Source organism: Filicampus tigris, chromosome 11 (assembly GCF_054856515.1).
Source record: "Filicampus tigris isolate MCC_2025a chromosome 11, RoL_Ftig_1.0, whole genome shotgun sequence".
In the NCBI taxonomy this organism is placed as follows: Eukaryota; Metazoa; Chordata; class Actinopteri; order Syngnathiformes; family Syngnathidae; genus Filicampus; species Filicampus tigris.
Window position 1 is genome coordinate 16,070,899 of NC_141227.1, and position 20,441 is coordinate 16,091,339.

The following is a 20,441-nucleotide window of genomic DNA, read 5'->3' on the forward strand; positions in this document are numbered from 1 at the left end:
GCTCCTCAATCCTCATCCTTAATCCCTGGTAGCAAACTAGACTGCAGGTGAGGCAAAAGCAATATGGCACTTTTCGACGGATAACTTTTAAAAACTTCAGTCCGGGCCGGTGAGGACAATTGTACATGCAGCAGCAACGAGAAATAATCCACAGATAAAGTCCATCGTGTGCTCTAGTACTAGCACGCCAACAGTGTTAAGGTGGCATGCAATTACGATAAAGTGATGATCGCGGCAACCTTGAACGACAAAAAGAAAGACAATGACTAGAAATAATCGAGGGATTCGGGGGAAAAAAAGTCACAAATTAGAGATAGACCGATATGGTTTTTCCAGGGCCGATACGATAGCGATTATTAGTAGTCAAGGAGGCCGATAACCGATTTTTGGAGCCGATATACATTTTCGACAAAAAGGAAAATATTGGCATCAAAAACTTAAAAAAAAAAGGGATCTCTTAAATTTGTTGAAACCTATTTAAGCATATGTTTATTGAACTTTTTTCAAATGTGCATAATGTTGAGGTTTTTTAAATTATCATTATAAATTTTTGACAGTATACATCTTTGTTGTATAATTCTAACAAAGTTCAGGGGTCATCAGCATGTCTTATAAGTTAAATGAAAATTTACATAAATAGTTCCTTGAACCCTGCGACCCTGGTGAGGGTAAGCGGTACAGATGGATGGATAGTTCCTTGAATTTAACACAGTTTTAAATTGATCTATCAAAATGCCGAATATCGGCGCCGATAATCGGTCTATTTCTATCACAAATGAAGAGATTTCTCATCTCATTGGCTTCTCATTATAACAAGCAACTTGCAAATACCAATACAAAAATAAAGGACCATCGGCAAAAAAAGTGCAATATTTTTAGCATATTGTTGAAAAGAAGGTTCCCTTGCTTATCTTTTCCTCTTAACTGGAGAGAAAACAACAATCCGCATATGCCAAATGCAGGTTCTTTGATGAGCTTGGCCGATATGAAATTTTGCAAAGTCTGCACTCTGCCTTCAAACTATCTACCAGTGTTAACTTTCAAATGTGTCCAAAGTTTGCTTCACAGTTGCAGTTTGAACAGGAAAAACGATGAATCGAATCCCAATCAGGAGCCAGCTCCTTTCGTTTACTTTAAAAAAAGGGTTCTAAGAACAGCATTGTTCGCGACTGACCCACACATCACTAAAATGTAGAAGTGGCCAGCAGTTACTGTAATATTGTCATTCCTTGCAACTAACGATTAATTTACGAATGGATTCATCTGTCGATTATTTTGTCGATTAATCAATGAATCCGATTTTCACAACATGTTTTCATTTCCATCCCTTCAATCAAATTACATTTTTTTTCATATAAAAAAAAAAATCCACTATTTTGAGCATAAAATGTACAAACATAAATAATGTATGATCCAGTAAATGATTTGGTCTGTAACATGTCAGAAAATGGGCAAAAACATTGATCGTTGCTTTCCAAAGTAAAATAAAAATGTTTGAGTCAACACAAATCAATTACTCCGCTTTAATGGAGGACTGCAGAAATCGGATAATATCTACTGTTGAGAAGCTGAATTTCCCAGCGTTTGGACAATTTTAAATGAAGAAAGGCATCAAAACAATGAATCGCTTGTCAAAAATAATCAGCAATTCATTTTAAAATCTAATATCGTTAGATGACTGCAATCACTCCTTCCGCGGGTTATTCATGATAACGCCCACTTGGAATAATAGAAATTAGCGGAAATAATCCACAGAGTCCAGAAAGCCCATGAGATGAGCGATTTTGACCCCATTGTGCGACTTAACACGCATGTGCTACGTGTCATGTCAACAGAGGCGACATAAACACCACCTTGCACAAAAGAAACACACCGACTAGTCAAAACACACATGCAGGCGCATTGTACTGTATGTGCATGATTAATGCCATTTCTCCTCTATGAAGTGATTCATGTTATCCGCCACTTTGCACAATAGAAATAAACACGACAAGTATAAATCATACACAAAGTCGGGAAAGTTTCACTGATGCAATTTTGTATCGTAAAGTGGGCAAGTCATGAGAGAGTGTTCAACTCAATTGTATTTTTATCGGCCTTAATCGCAAAAGTCTCAAAGGGCTTCGATAGTATGGACTCAGTTTCATTCTGCAGCCAGCTATGCGGTTACCTAATGAAGTCTTTCATCAATAAATACTATTCCCCATTCAACGATTTTGATTCATCCACTCCGGAATGGTAAAAATGTGGCATTTTTTTTTCGAGGAATAAGCGTCTGTGGCGCATTTCTCCTTGTGTGTACACTGTGCTGACACAGGCCACTGGCTTCTCGGCAGGGACTGACTGACTGGCTTTTTTTTTTTTTTCCTTTTTTTTTTTGGCCAGAGCCAAACAGGATCCTGCACAGCTCCTCATAAACAGCAGCTGCTCAGTCCCTCCACGGCTGGCAGCCCAGGAGGGTCCAATCAAAAGCAGCCACATTGCTCCCTCACTTTGCCTTTGCGTGCCAACTCTGCTCAGAGAGTTCGAGGGGGGAAGAAGAAAAAGGCACAAAAAAAAAAAACAGCCAAGACGAAAGACAGAGCGAGAAAGAGAGGGAGGGAAAAGTGTGCACAATCCCCGCCTGTGTACGAAGCTTTGCGTGATCTCTGACCTTGTCGGTGCTGCCGCTGCACCCTCCCTGCCCCGACCCCTCATGTATTCCTCGCGCGGTCCCCTCGCTGACCCCTCCTCAAGTGGCCGATCTGAAGGAGAAGAAAATGCGGTTTAATGGAAAGCCGGCTTCAGACAAGAGGACACAAAAAAAAAAAAAAAAAAAAAAAAAACGCGGCGCGCTGTTGAAAAATGTATACGTCGGGAAGCCGTCAGGGATTTTGCCTATACGGCCCCGCGTTTACTCTCGGCCTCACAATGACATGGATGTACTGTATATATAGTGGATGTACTGTATATAGCAGTCAAGTCGCTCGCTCCCTCCCTGCACGGAGGAACAATGCCCTTCCTAAAGGTTATCGGCAGCCTCGGTCAACCTCATCCCGAGTCCATTACGCACCAAATTCACAGCTTCAAATACGGCGCTTAGCCTCTCCTCGCTGCTCCTTTCGCAGGCTGATACAGCATCTGTTTCAACATGCATCATGCAAATGACTTAATTCAATCACCACACACGCGTGAATAGTAGCGCATATCATTAGAGGAGAAGATGGCTGTATTACTACTTTCCCTTTGAACAATGAGACTTTTTCATTTTGTAGTCCGGTCTCAATGAATGATTTAGTTGCAATTGCTGTAGTGCAAAAAGGTGAAATTAATTAATGAGTGTTTCAAGAAAGTATCGGGGCTGTGAAGGTAGTTCAGTTTTTATTTGTATTTATTTTCTTATTTATTTTTTATTGCATTTTCAGCCACACGCACATGAACAGAACAAACTCGTGTGCACAAAATGTTAATACAGCACCTTAAATGACAACTATAAAGAAAAAATAAATAAAACTCCCACGCGTGGTTACGTTTTTAAAGAAGGGGTTCTAGACAGGATTCAGGTTTCAAGCAATGGTAGGCGTTTGAAAGTAGGGTTACGATACAGGGCTAGGGTTTCAAAGTAGGAGTTCTGTTTCTCAAAATATGGTTTTAAGGCTGGTTAGGGCTTCAAGTAACGGTTTATACCCAGAATAAAGGTTTCAAAGTAGAATTTTAGGATACGATTAGTATGTCAAATTAATCGATTCATTAACAACAATTGTAATAATCGAGTAATCGTTTGGAGTCATCGTTTAACCTCAAATTGTCTAAATCTTCTGATTTGAGCCTCTCAGCGGCAATTATGTATGCGGCCCTTCATGAACGCGGACCGATTATCAATGTCTAATCAAATTAAGATATTTGCAAACATCTGCTTTTACTTTGGAAAACAATGAGCCAACCACTAAATGAATCAGTTTCAAAAGGTTGGTGGGTTCATTATCAATCCCTTTTGTGTGATAGTGCTTAAAACCTCTCGTGTAATTTTTCAAACCGTAGTTAGGGTTTCAAGACAGGACCGGGTTAGGACGTCAGGTTAGGGTTCAAAACATGAGTAAGGATTTAGGATTAGGGTTTCAAATCAAGATTAGGGTTTCAGAGCAAGGTTTTAATTAGGGATGTTCAATACTTTTGGTTTTCAGACCGATACCAGTCTGAGTATTCACTCTTGAGTACTGGTCAATACCGACACCAAGTACTGATGCCACTGCTACTTTCATTTCAATTTCAATGTCATCAAATTTCGGTTCAATGATGAGATAATTCTGAACAAAGACCTTTCTGCCTTTCTGACGCACATGATGATCACCGATGTGTACGACCACAGCGGAGTACTAACTACTGCCAAGGAAGACTTCCTTGATGTCCGATTTTTTAAAGTATCAGTAGCCAATATCGGCATCTTTCAAGACTACCCGATACCTTGAAATAAGCCCGCTATCGATACTCGCCCATCCGTAGTTTTAATGCATCTAAACTTGCTGGTAAGCACACAACGCGTCAGCTCTCCTTATACACATCTTCACGCTTTCCTGTTCAGTCCATCTTGGCGAGGATGGGGGGGGGGGGGGGGGGTTCTGTGTGGGAGGATGTTTGGCGTTTGGAGCCCGTCCAAAAAGAAGAGGACAGAAAGGGGGGGGGAGGGGAACGGCATAAATACACAGGGAGGCGAGCAGGTGTCGCAGACAAATGTGATTTACAGGGTCTGTGTTCCATACAGTGCTGACACGTAAGCCTATTAGGCTGATATTACCCGCCTATAACATGCACCGCTGGACCCCCTTAAGAATGTGTGTGCTGGAGCAGGGATTATAATAGCCCCCCCCCCACCCCCCTCTTGTTAAATTGGACAAACATCAAGTGCTAAAATGCATTCATTACATTCACCCGAGATGATTTCGATTCAAGGTGCTAGCTATAGCATAAAAGCTTCCAGCTTGGTGGTTATCCATCGAAAGAGCCGATATGCAAAGCGTGAGGAGAAACAGAGACGCACACTGAAAATTGCTAGCGCTTGAGCGGCGGCGAGAATAATCATTAGCGGTGATACAGTGGGACGCTTGATTTTTGTGATGAATCTGCTAGAAAAAGTCAGACTGGAAGCGAAAAGGATGAAACTGAAGCAGTAGTTCCCATTGGAAATAAAACAAATGAACCCGTTCCCAAAATATTCACAAAAATACACTTTCTAAAGGACAACACATGTCAACCCGACAGTCGGGATGCTCGATTATGAATAAAAAATTAATCACGAATATTTTGAAAATAATTGAAATTGCGATCATTCAAACGATCATTTATTTTTTGGGACAAAATGAGATTTTTTTTTTAAGCGTAAATAATACATTTCTTTGAAACACTACAATTATCTGAGTTCCTTTTGGACCAAACAACATTTTAAACATTAGTTATGATAAAATAAAAAAAGGTGCAAATGTATGAATTCATGTATAACTTCCATGTTCATTATTATTTAATTTTTTTCACGATTATGCTAATTCTGTAATCGTGGAGTGTACCAATCGTAATTGATTTCGATTAACTGCACGGCCCTACCTGACAGTCAACAACAGCCACCTGCAGAGTGATAAAAACAATCGTAGTTTGTTCGCGTGTCACGTTCAAAAACGTCTTCAATGCGGCGTGGTTATCAAAGTTTCCTGCCCCAAAGCCCCAAACCAAAACAATTACTAGCTGTACTGAAACCCCACCAAGGATGTTGTGTTTGTTATTGGGGAGACACTTTGGGGAGCGTGGGCCAAGCAAGACACCATAAAACTGAAGTGTGCTTCCGGATAAAAGGGTTGATCTGGGACTGTTTTCTCATTTTTATGAACACTTTTATATGTTCTTTGCTTTTTCAGTGGATAATGCATGAATATTAATGTCAGGCCATTGCAGGAGGTATGTCTGAAGGCGCTGATCCAAATAAGGCTTATTTGGTCTCTCTGCCCTTCTACTTGTAATTGGGTAAGATGAGTTGAAGTCAAACACCGGAATTCCCCCAATAGAAGTCTCAATTGTAACAGATGCCCTGCCTTAATTATTCACTTGGGACATTTTCTACTAAAACCAAATGTTGTTCACAGTCGGACTTTGAAAGATAGCTCACCCCATTTTAACGCCAGTGCGAACCCAAACAGCAGCATATAGTTGCTGGGAGCGATCTTTTAAAGTAATTGCCACCTGGATGTTGTTAATCTCAATGTTGGATTAAAGGTGATAAATACAATGCAGAATGGAGATTAGAGATTAAACAGTATGAATATGTAATAATCACAACTGTGGATCAAAATCGGCACAAGTATCATAACCGCATAAATATCGTCAAATATCGTCAATCGTCATTGTTAGAAGGAATGCATCTGGAATTCGAATATAATGATTATATATAATGTAATATGTTTTAAAATAGGAGAAAAAAAAACAAACATCAAATATTAGAAAAAAAACACTTTTAGATGAATAAGCAAATATTGGAAAATTTAAAAATAATATTTATTTTTTTTAAATGAGAAAAATAATAGAACAAATGAAAAATATAGCATTTCAAAATATTGGGAAAAAATGAAAATACCGGAAAATGAAAATTATTATATTATTATTAGTGATAGTAGCATTGACACAAACATACACAAATAGATAAAAAATACGCAATTGGGAAAAAACTAAATATTGGAAGAAAAATACAAATATACAAAAAAATTAATTGGCGAAAATACAAAATATTACATGAAAATTACAAACATCAGAGAAAACCACTGGACGATTACAATACAAAAATATTAGACAGAAAAACACAAACAGTAGGAAAAATACCAAAATATGAGCTGAAAAGACATCCCCAAAATTCTCCCTACACTTGGGCGAACGAGTTTCATAGCACCTTAACATAAATCAGAACCGGACCAGACTTTCAGCAAATAAGGTACATGAATGAAGACGGCAAAGTCCAAGCTCCATTCCATTTGTGCTTGCCGGTGTGAATCCACACCTTAAACGAGTGGCGCAGACACACTCGCACAGCCATAATGTATACACCTCGTCGCTCTCGGAGGAGAAAAGGCCTATAAAAGCCGACCTCATCTCCTTAAAGCGGGCGCGGCTGTCCCTTGGCGTCTTAACACAACTACTCATCAAGTGTTAAAGCAGAGCGAGAGCGAGAGCGAGGGCGAGGGGCGGGGGGGCTAAAAATCAATGCCCCCCAACACGACCAACACCAGTCGATGATGTTAGGTGGAGGAGCCAGACACTGCAGCAAAAAAGCCAAAGACGGAAGGCAAAAGTCCATCTCGGGGCTGAGGGCGGTTGGTTAATATGTGTCATTGATTACCTCTATGCAAATAGAAGACCTCGACAAAGCAGAGAGTGTGATTTAAAGCACGCCGGGGTCGGAAATCGATTGGTTGTGCCAGCCCGAGGAGCCGCTTCCCTCTTGCCGGGATAAAACACTTGACTGGGAGCTGCGAGATTCTTATCGGGAGGAAATTAGTGGTGGAATAGCAGTTTACCAAAACAAACAGGTCCCTCCTCCTTCCACGCTACCTCTCTGTGATATCATTGTCATCTCTTATTTCCTCCCCTCCGGTTAAATGCCATCAGTGAGAAACCGCATTTCATTCAAACAGGTCATTTGTAATAGGGAAAAAAAAAGAAAAAAAAACAGAACGGGCCGTCGTTCGAAGGAGAGAAAATGAGGTCTCCGGCTTTCCCGGGCTCCTGGGAGCAGCCTTGCGAGCCTGCCAGCGCCCGCACGCACACACTGACGCAAGTCCGACGCCAATCGCGGAGCCAGATCGCACCAAAACAATATTTGTCTTGTTCGCCTGCCGCCTGTGTTCCCGGCTTTAAAGAGAAAGGAAAACACGCAGCACAGAGAGGTGGAGGCGGCCCACACCGGGCGGCCTTGTCAGCGTGCGGGATACGGCGGCAGGTAATTACGACGACGACGCGTTCCCTCGGCGGCGGCGGCGACGCGCTGATTCCGTTTCTGAGCACTTTGCCTTCCTAAAATCCCCCCGAGGACAACATCTGATATGATTACAAAGAGTTGTTTGGCGAGCGGCGTACTATCCTCCCTCCTCCAGTTCTTGCTCTTGCTCCCTTTACGATTGTCGGAAGATTTCGTCAGAGAAACGCCGTGACATAAAACAACCTCGGCCCGCAACGCCATCTGTTGTTTTGCGCTCGCCTGCAATGCTATGACAGTGAACCCTCGCTTTATTTCAAACTCATTTTCATTACCCTTAAAAATCAATAGCTTACAGATGACTGGATTTTTAAAAAAAATGCACCAGAGGTTCTCGTGTATGTTGGCCTTCGCAACCCTTAACTCTTTTGAGCGACATTGACGTGAAACGTTAACGAGGAGCGTCAGCGACAAAAATTGCCGTCAACTCCTTTTTTATTTTATTCATTTATTTCTTTTTATTTTTTTTAATGGGAAAGGGTGGATAAAAGTCGTGGGCAGATCTGGGAAAGTAGATGGGAACGTAAACTTTAAAAAAAAAAAAAACAATCACTATGGCCAGCAGATGACAGTAATGGGTCCCTTTCGGATGAGATTGCCCTTAATGGAATGAAGAAACCCATGCACACACACTACTAAATACTACTGCTACTACAAAATAGTATGCAAATAGTTAGCAACGTTTGTCAAATGTAACATTGTTATCCTGGTCATTCATTGTAAATATATTATTTTGCCATCAAAAGCACATTCTCATTGTTGTGTTGGTGTTTCATAGAAGAAAATGACTGTTCAGATGTTTGGGCGTCACTAAAACAAAAATTATTTGTGACAACAGTCACTGTTGTGCATCAGTATATCTTTTCACAAAAATATTTTTTTCTCCATTTTCCTTGGTCCAAAAAAGGTGATTTGGGTGAAGACAACCCATGTTCTACTACCTACTGATTATTAAAAAAAATAGGAATAGAACAGACTTTTTTGAGATGAAAGAAGACAGTAATCTTTCATTTGTCTGTGTTTACATATAGTCAAAAAAAACACAATATTCTGTGAGCCTTGAAAGATCAGTCAGAATGTTCTACATTGGCTGGCACTCAAGAGGTTTTCTTTTTTTGAAAATGGCTGGGATTGAAAGAGTTAAAAATAGCAACTATCATGTCTTAACGAGACCTCCATTGTTTGTTAGCTTGATTTTTTTGATCATCTGAGCAAAATCATCCACATGCGGCAAACTCTGTGTAACTTCCAATAACAGCAAACACTTCGGCGCGAAATGGTTAGCTTCAGTTAGGTTTTTACACAAAAGTTTGGTGGTTATTAGGTGAGGTTTTACCCTGCCTGGTTTGCAACTGCCGCGGCCTCGTTGGGAAAGAATATATCTTTTCATCGCGACCGTTATCATCCGAGACGAGCCCAGTTGACCCCGTGATTACCTCTGCGGCGTGGCATTTTCCCTTGGCCGACCCCTGGAAGAAACCAGCGCGCCGCTCCGCAACAAGCGCTCGGCTGTCGACATACTGAAGACATTTAAGATAATCCCGGAGATGTCTCTGTGTTTCCCAAGATTGCATCTTCAAAGGGAACGTCGGCCCGCTACCTCCACTTGAAAGGGAGAGAGACGCGCAGTGCCCTTGTTGTGAAGGAGGGGCAGAATAGCACAAGAATGTAATCAAGCTTTTGGAAGGGGGGGGGGGGGGGGCTGTCGTGGCAAGCGAAACTGTGGGAAGAAATAAGGGAGGTGGGGAATGCTTGTTCTGACACCAGAAGGTGGGGGGGCCACCACTTGGCCGCGCCGACTCTCACCTGTGTGACCTGACGAAAAGTTGTACACAGGTCATGTGTAGCCTGTCCCACCCTTTTACGATGTTTGCTTTGCTGTCATGGTCAGCGTTAGCGGGTAAAGTACACAGGTGTCAGGAATTCCATCCCGGAATGACTAACAGAGCTACCCTGCTGTTCGAACATGAAAAAAACCTTGGTGAACACTTCCCGCAAGGAGTTCGAACCAGGCAAAAGGGTGGCCGTGTTCAGTAATTCACACCCTCTTCTTTGTGTAGTGCATTACTGTGCCATGAAAAATTATTTGGTATGCTGCGGGATATTATCTATTTTTCCCTTAATTGGTCTGAAATGTATTGTTGAGTTACTACAGAGGTGTAACAATTACTTGATTAATCAACAACTATAGAATTATCTAATTTATCGATAAATATTTTGATAATCGATGAATCGTTTATCGATTATTTTCAGCCTCTCAGCAGTATTCTTATATTTCTGTAGTCGTCGATGAAGACAGACTCATTATCTTTGTGTTGAATCAAAATTAAACATTTATGCCTATTTTATGACATTACAGAAAAAAATAGAACTGAATCATAATTTGTGCATTTTCTGCACTGCACAATTGGAAATAATGTCCTGCTTTTGAACAAAGAGAGAAATTCAAACATGTTTTTTATCAGATTCCTCGATAAATTGACTAAATAATCGACAGATTAATCGATTATGAAAATATTAATTAGTTGCAACTATAGGTGGGCGGTATATATCGTTATCGATATCATCACGATGTGTAATTTTACATTATCGAGTATTAATTCTGCCTCTAAAAGCATAACGACTCGAGTCAGTACGAAAGGTATGAGGAATCAGTGCGCATTGACGGCAGAGGAGGACGAAGTGATAATCATTCGCCGAATCAGCGGGCAGGACCCGGTCACGTGACTCTGCCCGCACTGCAGCGGAGCTGTTTCAAACATAGACGAGTGTCGAGCCTCGAGCGGGGATTCATACTAGCGAGTCCACGTCGTCCGTAGTCTGTAAACGGTTTGGGGTTAACAAGACTGACGTCGGTGGGAATAACATTGTTAGATGTGACAAAACGGTCACCGTGAAGAGCAATTTTGTTCCACCACGGGCCATATGGATTACGAGGAAAACTTGGCGACCGCGCAGGCACGCTAAACAAAAGCTTAAACACACACACACTCAGAAAACAGTCGCCGAGTTGAACCGACAAATATAAACGCACTCACGCACGCACACACTCAGTACTTTAGCGAGCAAGTCAAACGTGACATCCTGGATGATCGGTTAACATTCAGTTTACACGCTTTTAGTCCGCATCATTCACAACTAGCCCGTATTCCCGAGGCATGTTGTTGCACAAACTACGACGGCTTATTAGTGTGGCACCCAAACATGAATAAAGTCTACAAGTCTACATATCACAGCGATGAATGAGTGGGAAAATGGACTTTTCGGTTGTTGTCATGACAACGTCTTTTTTTTCTCCCGCTTGGTGACACTTCGTCACACGTCACATATCAAATACATTTTTTTCACATTCTGAGTGCTGTAGTTAACACCCTTTTCTCATTCTGATTGCTCTCGTAGTTGTCAGTGGTACACCAGTACTTACTGCAGCTCAAAATGTCACATCATTATGGAATAACAGCAGAGACATTTAAATGACATAAATATTCCCAAAAATCAATGTAAATCTATATATAATTGTTTGTTCTTTATTGTTAAATATTGTCATAGAATATCATTATGTTTTGCAGAAGCTGTATTTAGCAATTTAAAAGAGATGTTGTTCACAAACGCCGTCTATCCACAATTGGTCTGTGAAGCAAGTGCACATTTAAAATATGTTTTGTAGAATATCGTCAGATTATCGTTATCGAGTTTTTTTTTTTTTTTTAAATATCGATATTTTTTTTTTGGGCCCATATCGCCCACCCCTAGTTGCAACCCTAATTTACTACATTTCATTTTTATCTATCTATGCCAGTGACGTATAGAGACAAGCAGAACAATGAAACGTTCTTCCTCCAGATGATAGAAGGTGCAATCAACCGCTTTGTGTACTAACTAAAGAGGACCATATTCCACACTTAGATATATTTATGAGTGCAGCATATGAGTAGCATCATTATTCCAATAGATATGTAGTATAACTTTTATGACATTTTAGTTTGTCGGTGCACCTTGAGATTTTGCACTCTGTCTCTAGCCCAAGGTCAACCAGCCTAATGAGGACAAACGCTCTTGAAAATGCATTATCATCATTACCAAACAGCGTATTCAGATCAATTTCATGACATTTTAAACAAGCTACGAGCTGCTACGTGGCCACTTATCATCTCCAGCAGTTCTGTAACCGAGTTGAAGGATGAAAACTCAAAAGTGCCACGAATATGTCACTTAAATGAAAGCGAGAGTCATGAGTCATGTTTTCAACAAATGTCAGTGTTGACGTCCTCTGTGACTAAAAAGCACCTCAATGACTCAGCAGTCTCCTTTCCAGGCGCTGGACAGCATTGCGACATCATTAGGACTAATTACAATGACGCAGCACTCTTCGGGAGAAGTGTTAAGAATAGTACATTGATATAATATTACTGATTTACATGAGTTATTTTTGCTTCCTGGTCATTGTTTGCTCTCATCAAGTGAGTCAAGAGCAGAGAAGGAGGTCTGTCACATAGTGTTACACCGTGACGCGTCGCGCACACAAGCCAGCGTTAAGTGGTGAAGGGAAAACAAATATGTCATCAGCAGGAGGCTCAGGTCGAGTCAAGTTGAAAGGTAATTGATTTTGACAGCGGCTCACTTTAGAATGAGCAGCGGCCTCGTGTAAAATAGCATGCCTGCAGCCTCACCAGCCACACTTGAAAAATTTATGCGGTAAACTCACGGCACTTTTGCTCCGCCCTAATGCGATCAATTACCTGTGCTGAAGAAAGAAAAAGACGATCTCCGCCGCACGGGTGAATTCCCTCCACTAGGGGGAAGACCAACACAAAGTTCACAATACTATACATATCATTATTTTTCTAAACAATTTAAATTAAAGTGTCTACATATCATTTTGTCAACACTTTTACACTATTTTTATTTTTTTTTAGTGCCACTCAACTCAAGTTGTTTTGAGGGGGCGGTTTTGTCTCATGGCAATGAGTCACTGCTGACATAAGCAGCAAAATCCACCCCTTTTTAGCCATCGCAGGGGGCGGGGCGGCCATTTTGTCACTTCTGTCGACTGAAAATGACATCACAGTGTCTAAGGGCTCAGGTAACGACCAATCACGGTCGTTAAAGCACTTTGAGTTGCATTTTTATGTATGAAAAGTGCTATATATAAATAAAATGTGATTGATTGACCAATCACGGCTCACCTGTTTTCTGAAGCTGAGCCACGATTGGACCTTATCTGAGCCCCGAGTATTTGTGATGTCATTTTCAGTCGACAGAAGTGACAAAATGGCCGCCGCATGAGATGGCTAAAAAGGAGTGGATTTTGCTGCTTAACTCAAATTCCACAAACGCAAGTGGCAACTTTCAAACAGTCGACCATCAGCGTTTGTGTATAGCCGGGTAAACGAACGTAGCCTAAAAGGATGTGCGTTACGCACTTGGGGCTTGTGTGCACTTCCCTCATTTGTATGCAGGTATACACTTTAAGGAGTTCCATTTCCATCACATCAGCCAAGTTATTCAAATGCAGCACAAGTGACGGGAGAGGATAACATAAAGAAAGGCATCAGCAGAAAATGGCAGCAGGCAGTAATCCCCCGGCCGGGCCGCCACTTGTGCTTGCCACGCCGCGCTGTCAGCAACGCACGTGCGGGGCCTTATCAGCGGCAGCCATGGCGCTCTTCTAATAACCCCGCTGATGTTCTCCGGTGCGAGGACAGACAGGGAGACGGCGGCAAAGACAAGACAGGCGGACAGGTTTCGCACTTAAACTCACACTATCAGTCGCTGTGTGTGCACAGCGGCCGGGCGCGTTCTCCTCACTTAGCAACGCGTTGTGACAGCCACATGCACGCTTTGACGCCCTTTTGCTTAAATGGACTCCACCTACGAACATACGGTGCAAAGCTGGTATTTGAGCTACATCAGCTTTAACACCTCGACGGGGATGGTGCACCTCCACACGAAACCTAAAAAAAAAAAAAAAATTAAAACAAAGCTTATTAACCCCCCCCAAAATATATGCCTCAACTCAAGTCAGGCGTGCCTAACACTTTTTTGAGGCAATAAGGTCATGAGTACATCTGCTTCACAGTCAGAATGACCAGGTTTGAATTAGTCATGTTCTCCTATTGCAAGCAATCACAAAATAATGGTGAAACGAGTCCTCAAGTATTTTGAGTACCTGGATTAAAAAAAGAAATGCTTGATTTTTTTTTCTGCCTCGAATAACCGTTTATTTGGTGTGCACCATCAGGAATACAGTCAAGCCAGACGCAGCAACGTGTAACACGCGGTGAGAAGGCCAGGGTTTAAAATCAATCTTATCTTACCAAAGAATACATGGACATCACTGTCTCGGCCAGCTTTTATTTTGAAGTAGTTCCCAGCAGGGGCGTGGCGGCTGTCTTGACTCATCTTCCCAAATGTAGTTGGGGACAGTTTATATTACCGTCAAAAACTGTTGCCACCAATATCAACACAACGCCATCCTGAAATCATGTTCAATTGCTAATTAAGGACGGGGGAAAAAAAATTACATAAAAAAAAAAGATAATTACTTACGCTGACATTGACATATGGCGCCTGTTGTAAGCGTTAGCATCTATTGACTAGCAGCTAGGCGCTAAGGGAGTAACCCGTGGCAAGAGCCGTTGGACTTCTTTTCAAAGGCAGTCTAATAGGCGAAAATGACTGCGCACTTTTGCTGACAGTCTGACACAGTTGCGGTTCTTAATGAACAATTTTATAACAAACCAGACTTACTCAAATGTTCTGTTTTGCTGCTGCTATGCACAATATGTAAATGTAGATTCATAATTTTAATCCACAGTGTGGAAATCGCTGGACTTTATTGTAGTACTCCTGTCACACTGAGTTAGTGCCAGAGCTGGTTTGGACTGCTTGCCAAAATTAGCACAGGTCCTTTGAGTGAAGGACACAATTGGAACTGGCTAAACTGGTGACAGACTAGCACCAACTCTTAGCTCGTCCACACAGAAGTACCACTCCTATTACGTCAGGTCCCTGGATTTACCATTCAACTGCCATTTTATGGAAAGAAACCAGCAAACGCTAATCTTGCACTACATTGTGAGCACATATGGAGATGTACGGACGAGCCAGTTGAGCGTAAAAGGAGTACAGCGATCCCTTATTTATTGCGGTGAATGGGGACCAGAACCTGCCGCGAAGTAGCGTTGGACTTATTATTATTATTGTTATGGTTATTATTATTATTTCATATTATATTTATTGTACAGTTTTATTTTGAGGGGATTTGCGCCTCTGTTATGATGTTGCGAACCCCCGACATGGTTCCCACACTTCTAAATACTTGTCAAACAATCAATTTAACTTTAAAAACTGCAAAGTGAAGAATAAATACCAAGCTGCAGGCTGTAATAAGAATTGAGCTCCAACCGCGGCAGCTGACGATCACGACGGAACGTTCGCTAAAAACTGCGTTAAAGTTTTAATTTCTATCATAAAATTGACTTACCTTAACTAGAATGCCATAGTGTAATTCATCCAATCCTGCACTTTAAAACGCTTGTCGTCGTCGTCGTGAAAAGTGAAAGTAAAAAGGGCCGCTTCTTCTTCTTCTTTCCCTGCTTTTTCTTCTTCCCTTTGTTGCCTCCTACTTCATTTAAAAACGAAGAAGCATGGCCGCCGGAGGGGATCATGCGTTAACTTTATCTTTGCACAATAACCAATAGTCCTTTGGATAAAATGCAACTCGGGATTGTAGTTAAGGTAAGCTGTTTTAAGACAAAACTAACAAACACTTTCACACTTTATTTGGCGATGTCTAAGTCGAGCCGGCCGGGAGCGCGCTGCGCTTACGACATATAAACACACCTGTTGTACTGTACTATCCGATTTTTACCCCCCCCCCCCCAAAAAAAAATTTGAGCAAACACATCATTACAAATACGGAGGAGAAAGTATCCGGCTTGACTCGGACTAAATCAACGGCACATTTGAATAGTGGACGAGATTAGCGAGAGGCTGCGATGATGCGCCCTTTTATGAGTGCCTGCATGTGTGTACAAAGCCTCCGAGTCAACTCTTTCTGCAATATAGCTGCCGATATGGCTGTGTTGTTTCATTTTTAATTTGTTAGGAATGCTTCTGAAAAATCCGCGATGCGCCGAGGGCGCGAAAGTAGAAGCGCGAAGTCGCGAGGGGTGGTCCTTGGTTTACAAAGGAATCTCATTCCTCGGTCGGCATGGAACACAAATTTGTAAATTGGAGTGTGCCGTAGTCCATCACTGAGCAATGCCGATGCACTAGTAAAGCGATCATTTTAATAATTATTCTTAGGCTGCAGCGCAAACTAGCTCGCTTGGAAATGGCGTCTATCGAGAGCGACTTAAACCAGGTCTGTACTAGCGCATGTGGCTCAAACATCATTATCACCAATGACAAAGGTCAAGCGCGGTGCTTTCTTCTTGGTGATGTATGCCTTGATGCTATCACCTGCGCTTGTGTGAATCCCCATCCGTAAATCTAATCACGGCTGCCGTACGACTAGCAGCCCCCGATGCTCCCCGGGCCAGGAGCCGCGGCCCGACAGGAAGCGGCTTGTGTAAACACAACGCTGTAGACACAAGACGGGCAGCACATGCTCCCTTGCTATAGAGGCTGCGATGAGACGCACAGATTAGGTTTCAGATGACGACTACGACACTTCACTTTTCCTTCTCGGCTGGTATCAGGAGCAGGATGTTGACTCAAAGCTGCAGACACGTAGTGCTGCAGGGCTCTATGTCCACACATGTCCACATGTCCATGTTTTGAATACCACTTTTCACCATTCCAGGGTCAAATGAAATCTGTCCAAACCAATAAGTATTTTAGAAAATCTGGTGGTGTGCTACTAGCAAAACAAAAGGCCACTTTTATCCAATTAGAAGGCTGAAGAAAGTCATGACTGGAAAAGGCACAATGACAACCTGTTAGAACTGGTACTATATGGTATATAAGTATTCATAATATAACATGTTAAGTTTCTGTGATTATTTAATATTTTGTGTCCTTATACTGCATTATTGATCCATCCATTATTGATGCCGCTTACCCTCACAAGGGTCGCGGGGAATGCTGGAGCCTATCCCAGCTGTCTTCGGGTAGTAGGCAAGGGACACCCTGATTTGGTTGCCAGCCAATCGCAGGGCACGCAGAGACAAACATCCGCACTCACAATCACACCTAGGGGCAATTTATAGAGTCCAATCAACTTACCATGCATGTTTTTGGACTGTAGGATGAAACCGGAGCACCCGGAGAAAACCCACGCAGGCACGGGGAGAACATGCAAACTCCACACAGGGAGACCGGAGCCGGGATCGAACCCACGACCTCTGAACTGTGAGGCGGATGTGCTAACCATTCGACCACCTTTAAAAATATTACTTCCGTACCGTTAGTTTTTTTTAAATGTTTTATTGCATTGTGTTTTATTTCAAAAACACAAGAAATCAATTTGTCTCATATTGAAATCTTGAGTGTAAATCAAATTACTGAAAAAAATATATGCAGAAGAATATGACTATGAATCCACTTCAGTATATCCCGTGGGTTTCTCCGCATCAGATACAAATGTGTGTTTTCAAAATACCTGTTAGAACGGACACTCACAAGAGTCATTGTGCAGTCAGCGATGAGCCAAGTGACAGCAGAAAATGTGTCACTTTAGATAAACAGATGACGCGCCATCAAAAAGAAATGCTTGCAGGCGTCGTCTGATCGAGCCAATAATGGCGACCTTCAGTTCAGGGCCAGAAGCAAATACCTTGCGTGCCTTCCAGCTGCCTCCGAGCACTTTGGGCCCAAGGCCCGAGCGTGCCGCTGCTCCGCCGCTGCCACATGCAGCATCAACGACTTAATCGGGTCTCTTGTGCGGAAGTACGGCAGTGGCGGTGGTGAGAACTCCGCACGGACTGACGGGAAACCTTGGCCCTGACACAACCCCCCCGCGGGCCTGTCAGTTCGTCTCGATGGAGCTCAAATCAGAGCTCGGTATCCGGACGACACGCACTCCAGCGCCGGCCGACTCTGCGGCGGTCGCAAGCGTACATCGGCCTAGACGTGTGCCGTGCGAGATGCTCGGTCACGGATGTGGACTGAATCATTGCGGCTATTAAATGAGATGCAATGTGGCACACATAGGGGACAGTTTGGCTGGGTTTACACTGCAGGTCCAAGTAGGCAGTTTTGATTTAAAGCTGCACTGCGCCGGATTTTGAGCTTGTAATCGCTACTGCCACCTGCGGCCAAAAAATGAAATTGCACACTCCTTTCTTCGCGTGAGCGATGCAAGTTGTAAATGACAATATCATCACGTCTTACCTTTGGAGTAGAAAGAAAGCCATTTGCGCGTCACTTTTCAAGCCCAAGTCCGATCTCAGTACTCTCCACCGCTCAAATTTCTGGTCGCGACTATGTGAGACAATGACGAGAATGCGCATGACGTCACATCCGCAGAAAGAGCGAAAGAGAATTTGAACCCGATTACAGTCTGAAAATTATTTTCATCTCAGTACTCTCCACCGCTCAAATTTCTGGTCGCGACTATGTGAGACAATGACGAGAATGCGCATGACGTCACATCCGCAGAAAGAGCGAAAGAGAATTTGAACCCGATTACAGTCTGAAAATTATTTTCAGTAACCCATTGCGAACAGCTAGTGTTAATCTGCTGTTTGTATATATAATTTATAACTTCTATTTAAATTACAAGTGACAAATATCCAATAGCGCTGTATAAAATCGGACTGAACGATTTTGAAAAATAATCCAACTGTGATTTTTTTATCTGCTCAATATTGCGATTGCAAATAAATATTATTTAAATTATTTTTTCAAGGTCCTCTTCCTGTCTATTTTTCTTAAACTCAAGCAATAGAATAATCTGGTATTTGTAATGCTTTGGTCATATAAATTAGGCTTACGCAAAAATAAAGCCAAATGAATCATCATTTAATATGAAAGACGGTTTATTTAGCTACTTCCTTTATAGTTGTTGATGTACTACTACTACTACCAGAGGTGGGCATTCTGTCAGACTGACGGACCGGTCTGTCAGTCCATCACTGTTGGACGCCCGTTTTGCTGATGAGTGATGAATGACGGGACACCTTTTAAAAATGACGGACTGATGAATGACAGAAGCGGGTTTGTCATCTGTCATTGTAATTGTCACTAACTGTGTCTGTCATTGATGGTCCCCTCAGTCCGTCAATAACGAACCCCATTTTTTTAAAGAATTTTTTTGGGGGGACCGACTGATGAACCAATGGACCTCTGACAGACTTAACTGACGAATACAATTCAGTTCGTCGTGAAAAATGACGGACAGGTATCCCGGCCACTGACGGATGACGGACCAACAAAATTTAGTATAATGCCCACCACTGCTAAACACTTTGACTTGCGGTCTTTTAAACATTCAGTATGACAACTTAAAAAAATTCTACCAGGCAAATGTGGCGTAAATATAAGTCAGTAATTCATCAATAAGACCGCAATAACAATGCCACCGAAAGAAAGAAACAACCTGCATGTATAGATGTTCATTTATAGTTTCTTACGGTATTTTACTTATTATAATGCCATCGCGTAATGTATTTTTTGTTCTATTTATGCTTAATGACACATATCTCAATTGTGCCACCAAGGCAAAGAAAATTGGAATCGATTTACATAAACCAAGTAGTGTAAATCCAGCCTTCAGTCTTCACGACGCAGCACGCAGGCCAAGTCATTTTTACAGACGAATACAATCAACATAATGCCGCTTCTATGACAGATATTACCAAAAGAAAAAAAATCGACACGGTGACTGATATTTAATGTGCCACCAAAACACGAGAAGCGAGCACACTTTTAATAATTGATGCCGTTGGAGCAGGGAGATTTTTAACCACTCTCCTCCTGCTTTCAATCATTAATGCAGTTTCCATCAAAAACACTTCAGGCCCTCCAGTATCACATCTCTCTTGAAGGTGGAGGGCCCACATCCAAACATTAATCACTGCGTGATCTTTCCTCCGTCTCATTCTTGCTTGGGCAGATTAGGATAATAACAGCACAAATTGCTAAAGTGTCCGAAAGTAGGTGTCTGAGCGAGGGGCTTGGAGGGTTAATGGGAGCATTTGAAATGTTTCAATGACAAGAAGGACAGGAGGGAGGGGGCGAGGGCACGAGTCGACCCCGATCCTCATGTTCTTTCTGCCTGTTCGAAGCTGATCAATCTGCAAGCTCTCAATCGGCTTCACACAGAAAAAAAAAAAAAAAAAAAGCTGCAGCGCTGTTCTCTTCAAAGTCACACAGGACACACCGTGTGCATCGACATGGCAACACATCCGCAAGGTTACCATAGTATGAGTATGCGCTGTACACTCAATGGACACTAGCCCTGTGCATTACATTGAGATCAATACAGGAGGTGATCGGTTTACGC

General features: G+C 42.2%; 1 protein-coding gene across 1 annotated transcript in view; it reads right to left on the bottom strand.

Annotated features, from left to right (window-relative positions):
• The window catches only part of zmiz1a (zinc finger, MIZ-type containing 1a), a 179,362-nt gene that overhangs the window by 98,068 nt on the left and 60,853 nt on the right, over window positions 1–20,441 (bottom strand). The window contains exons 9-10 of the mRNA XM_086045234.1: window positions 13,752–13,944; window positions 2,654–2,744 (exon numbers count right to left, since the gene is read on the bottom strand). The gene's annotated coding sequence lies outside the window, so the exon portion shown is untranslated. The remainder of the gene's footprint in view (window positions 1–2,653; window positions 2,745–13,751; window positions 13,945–20,441) is intronic.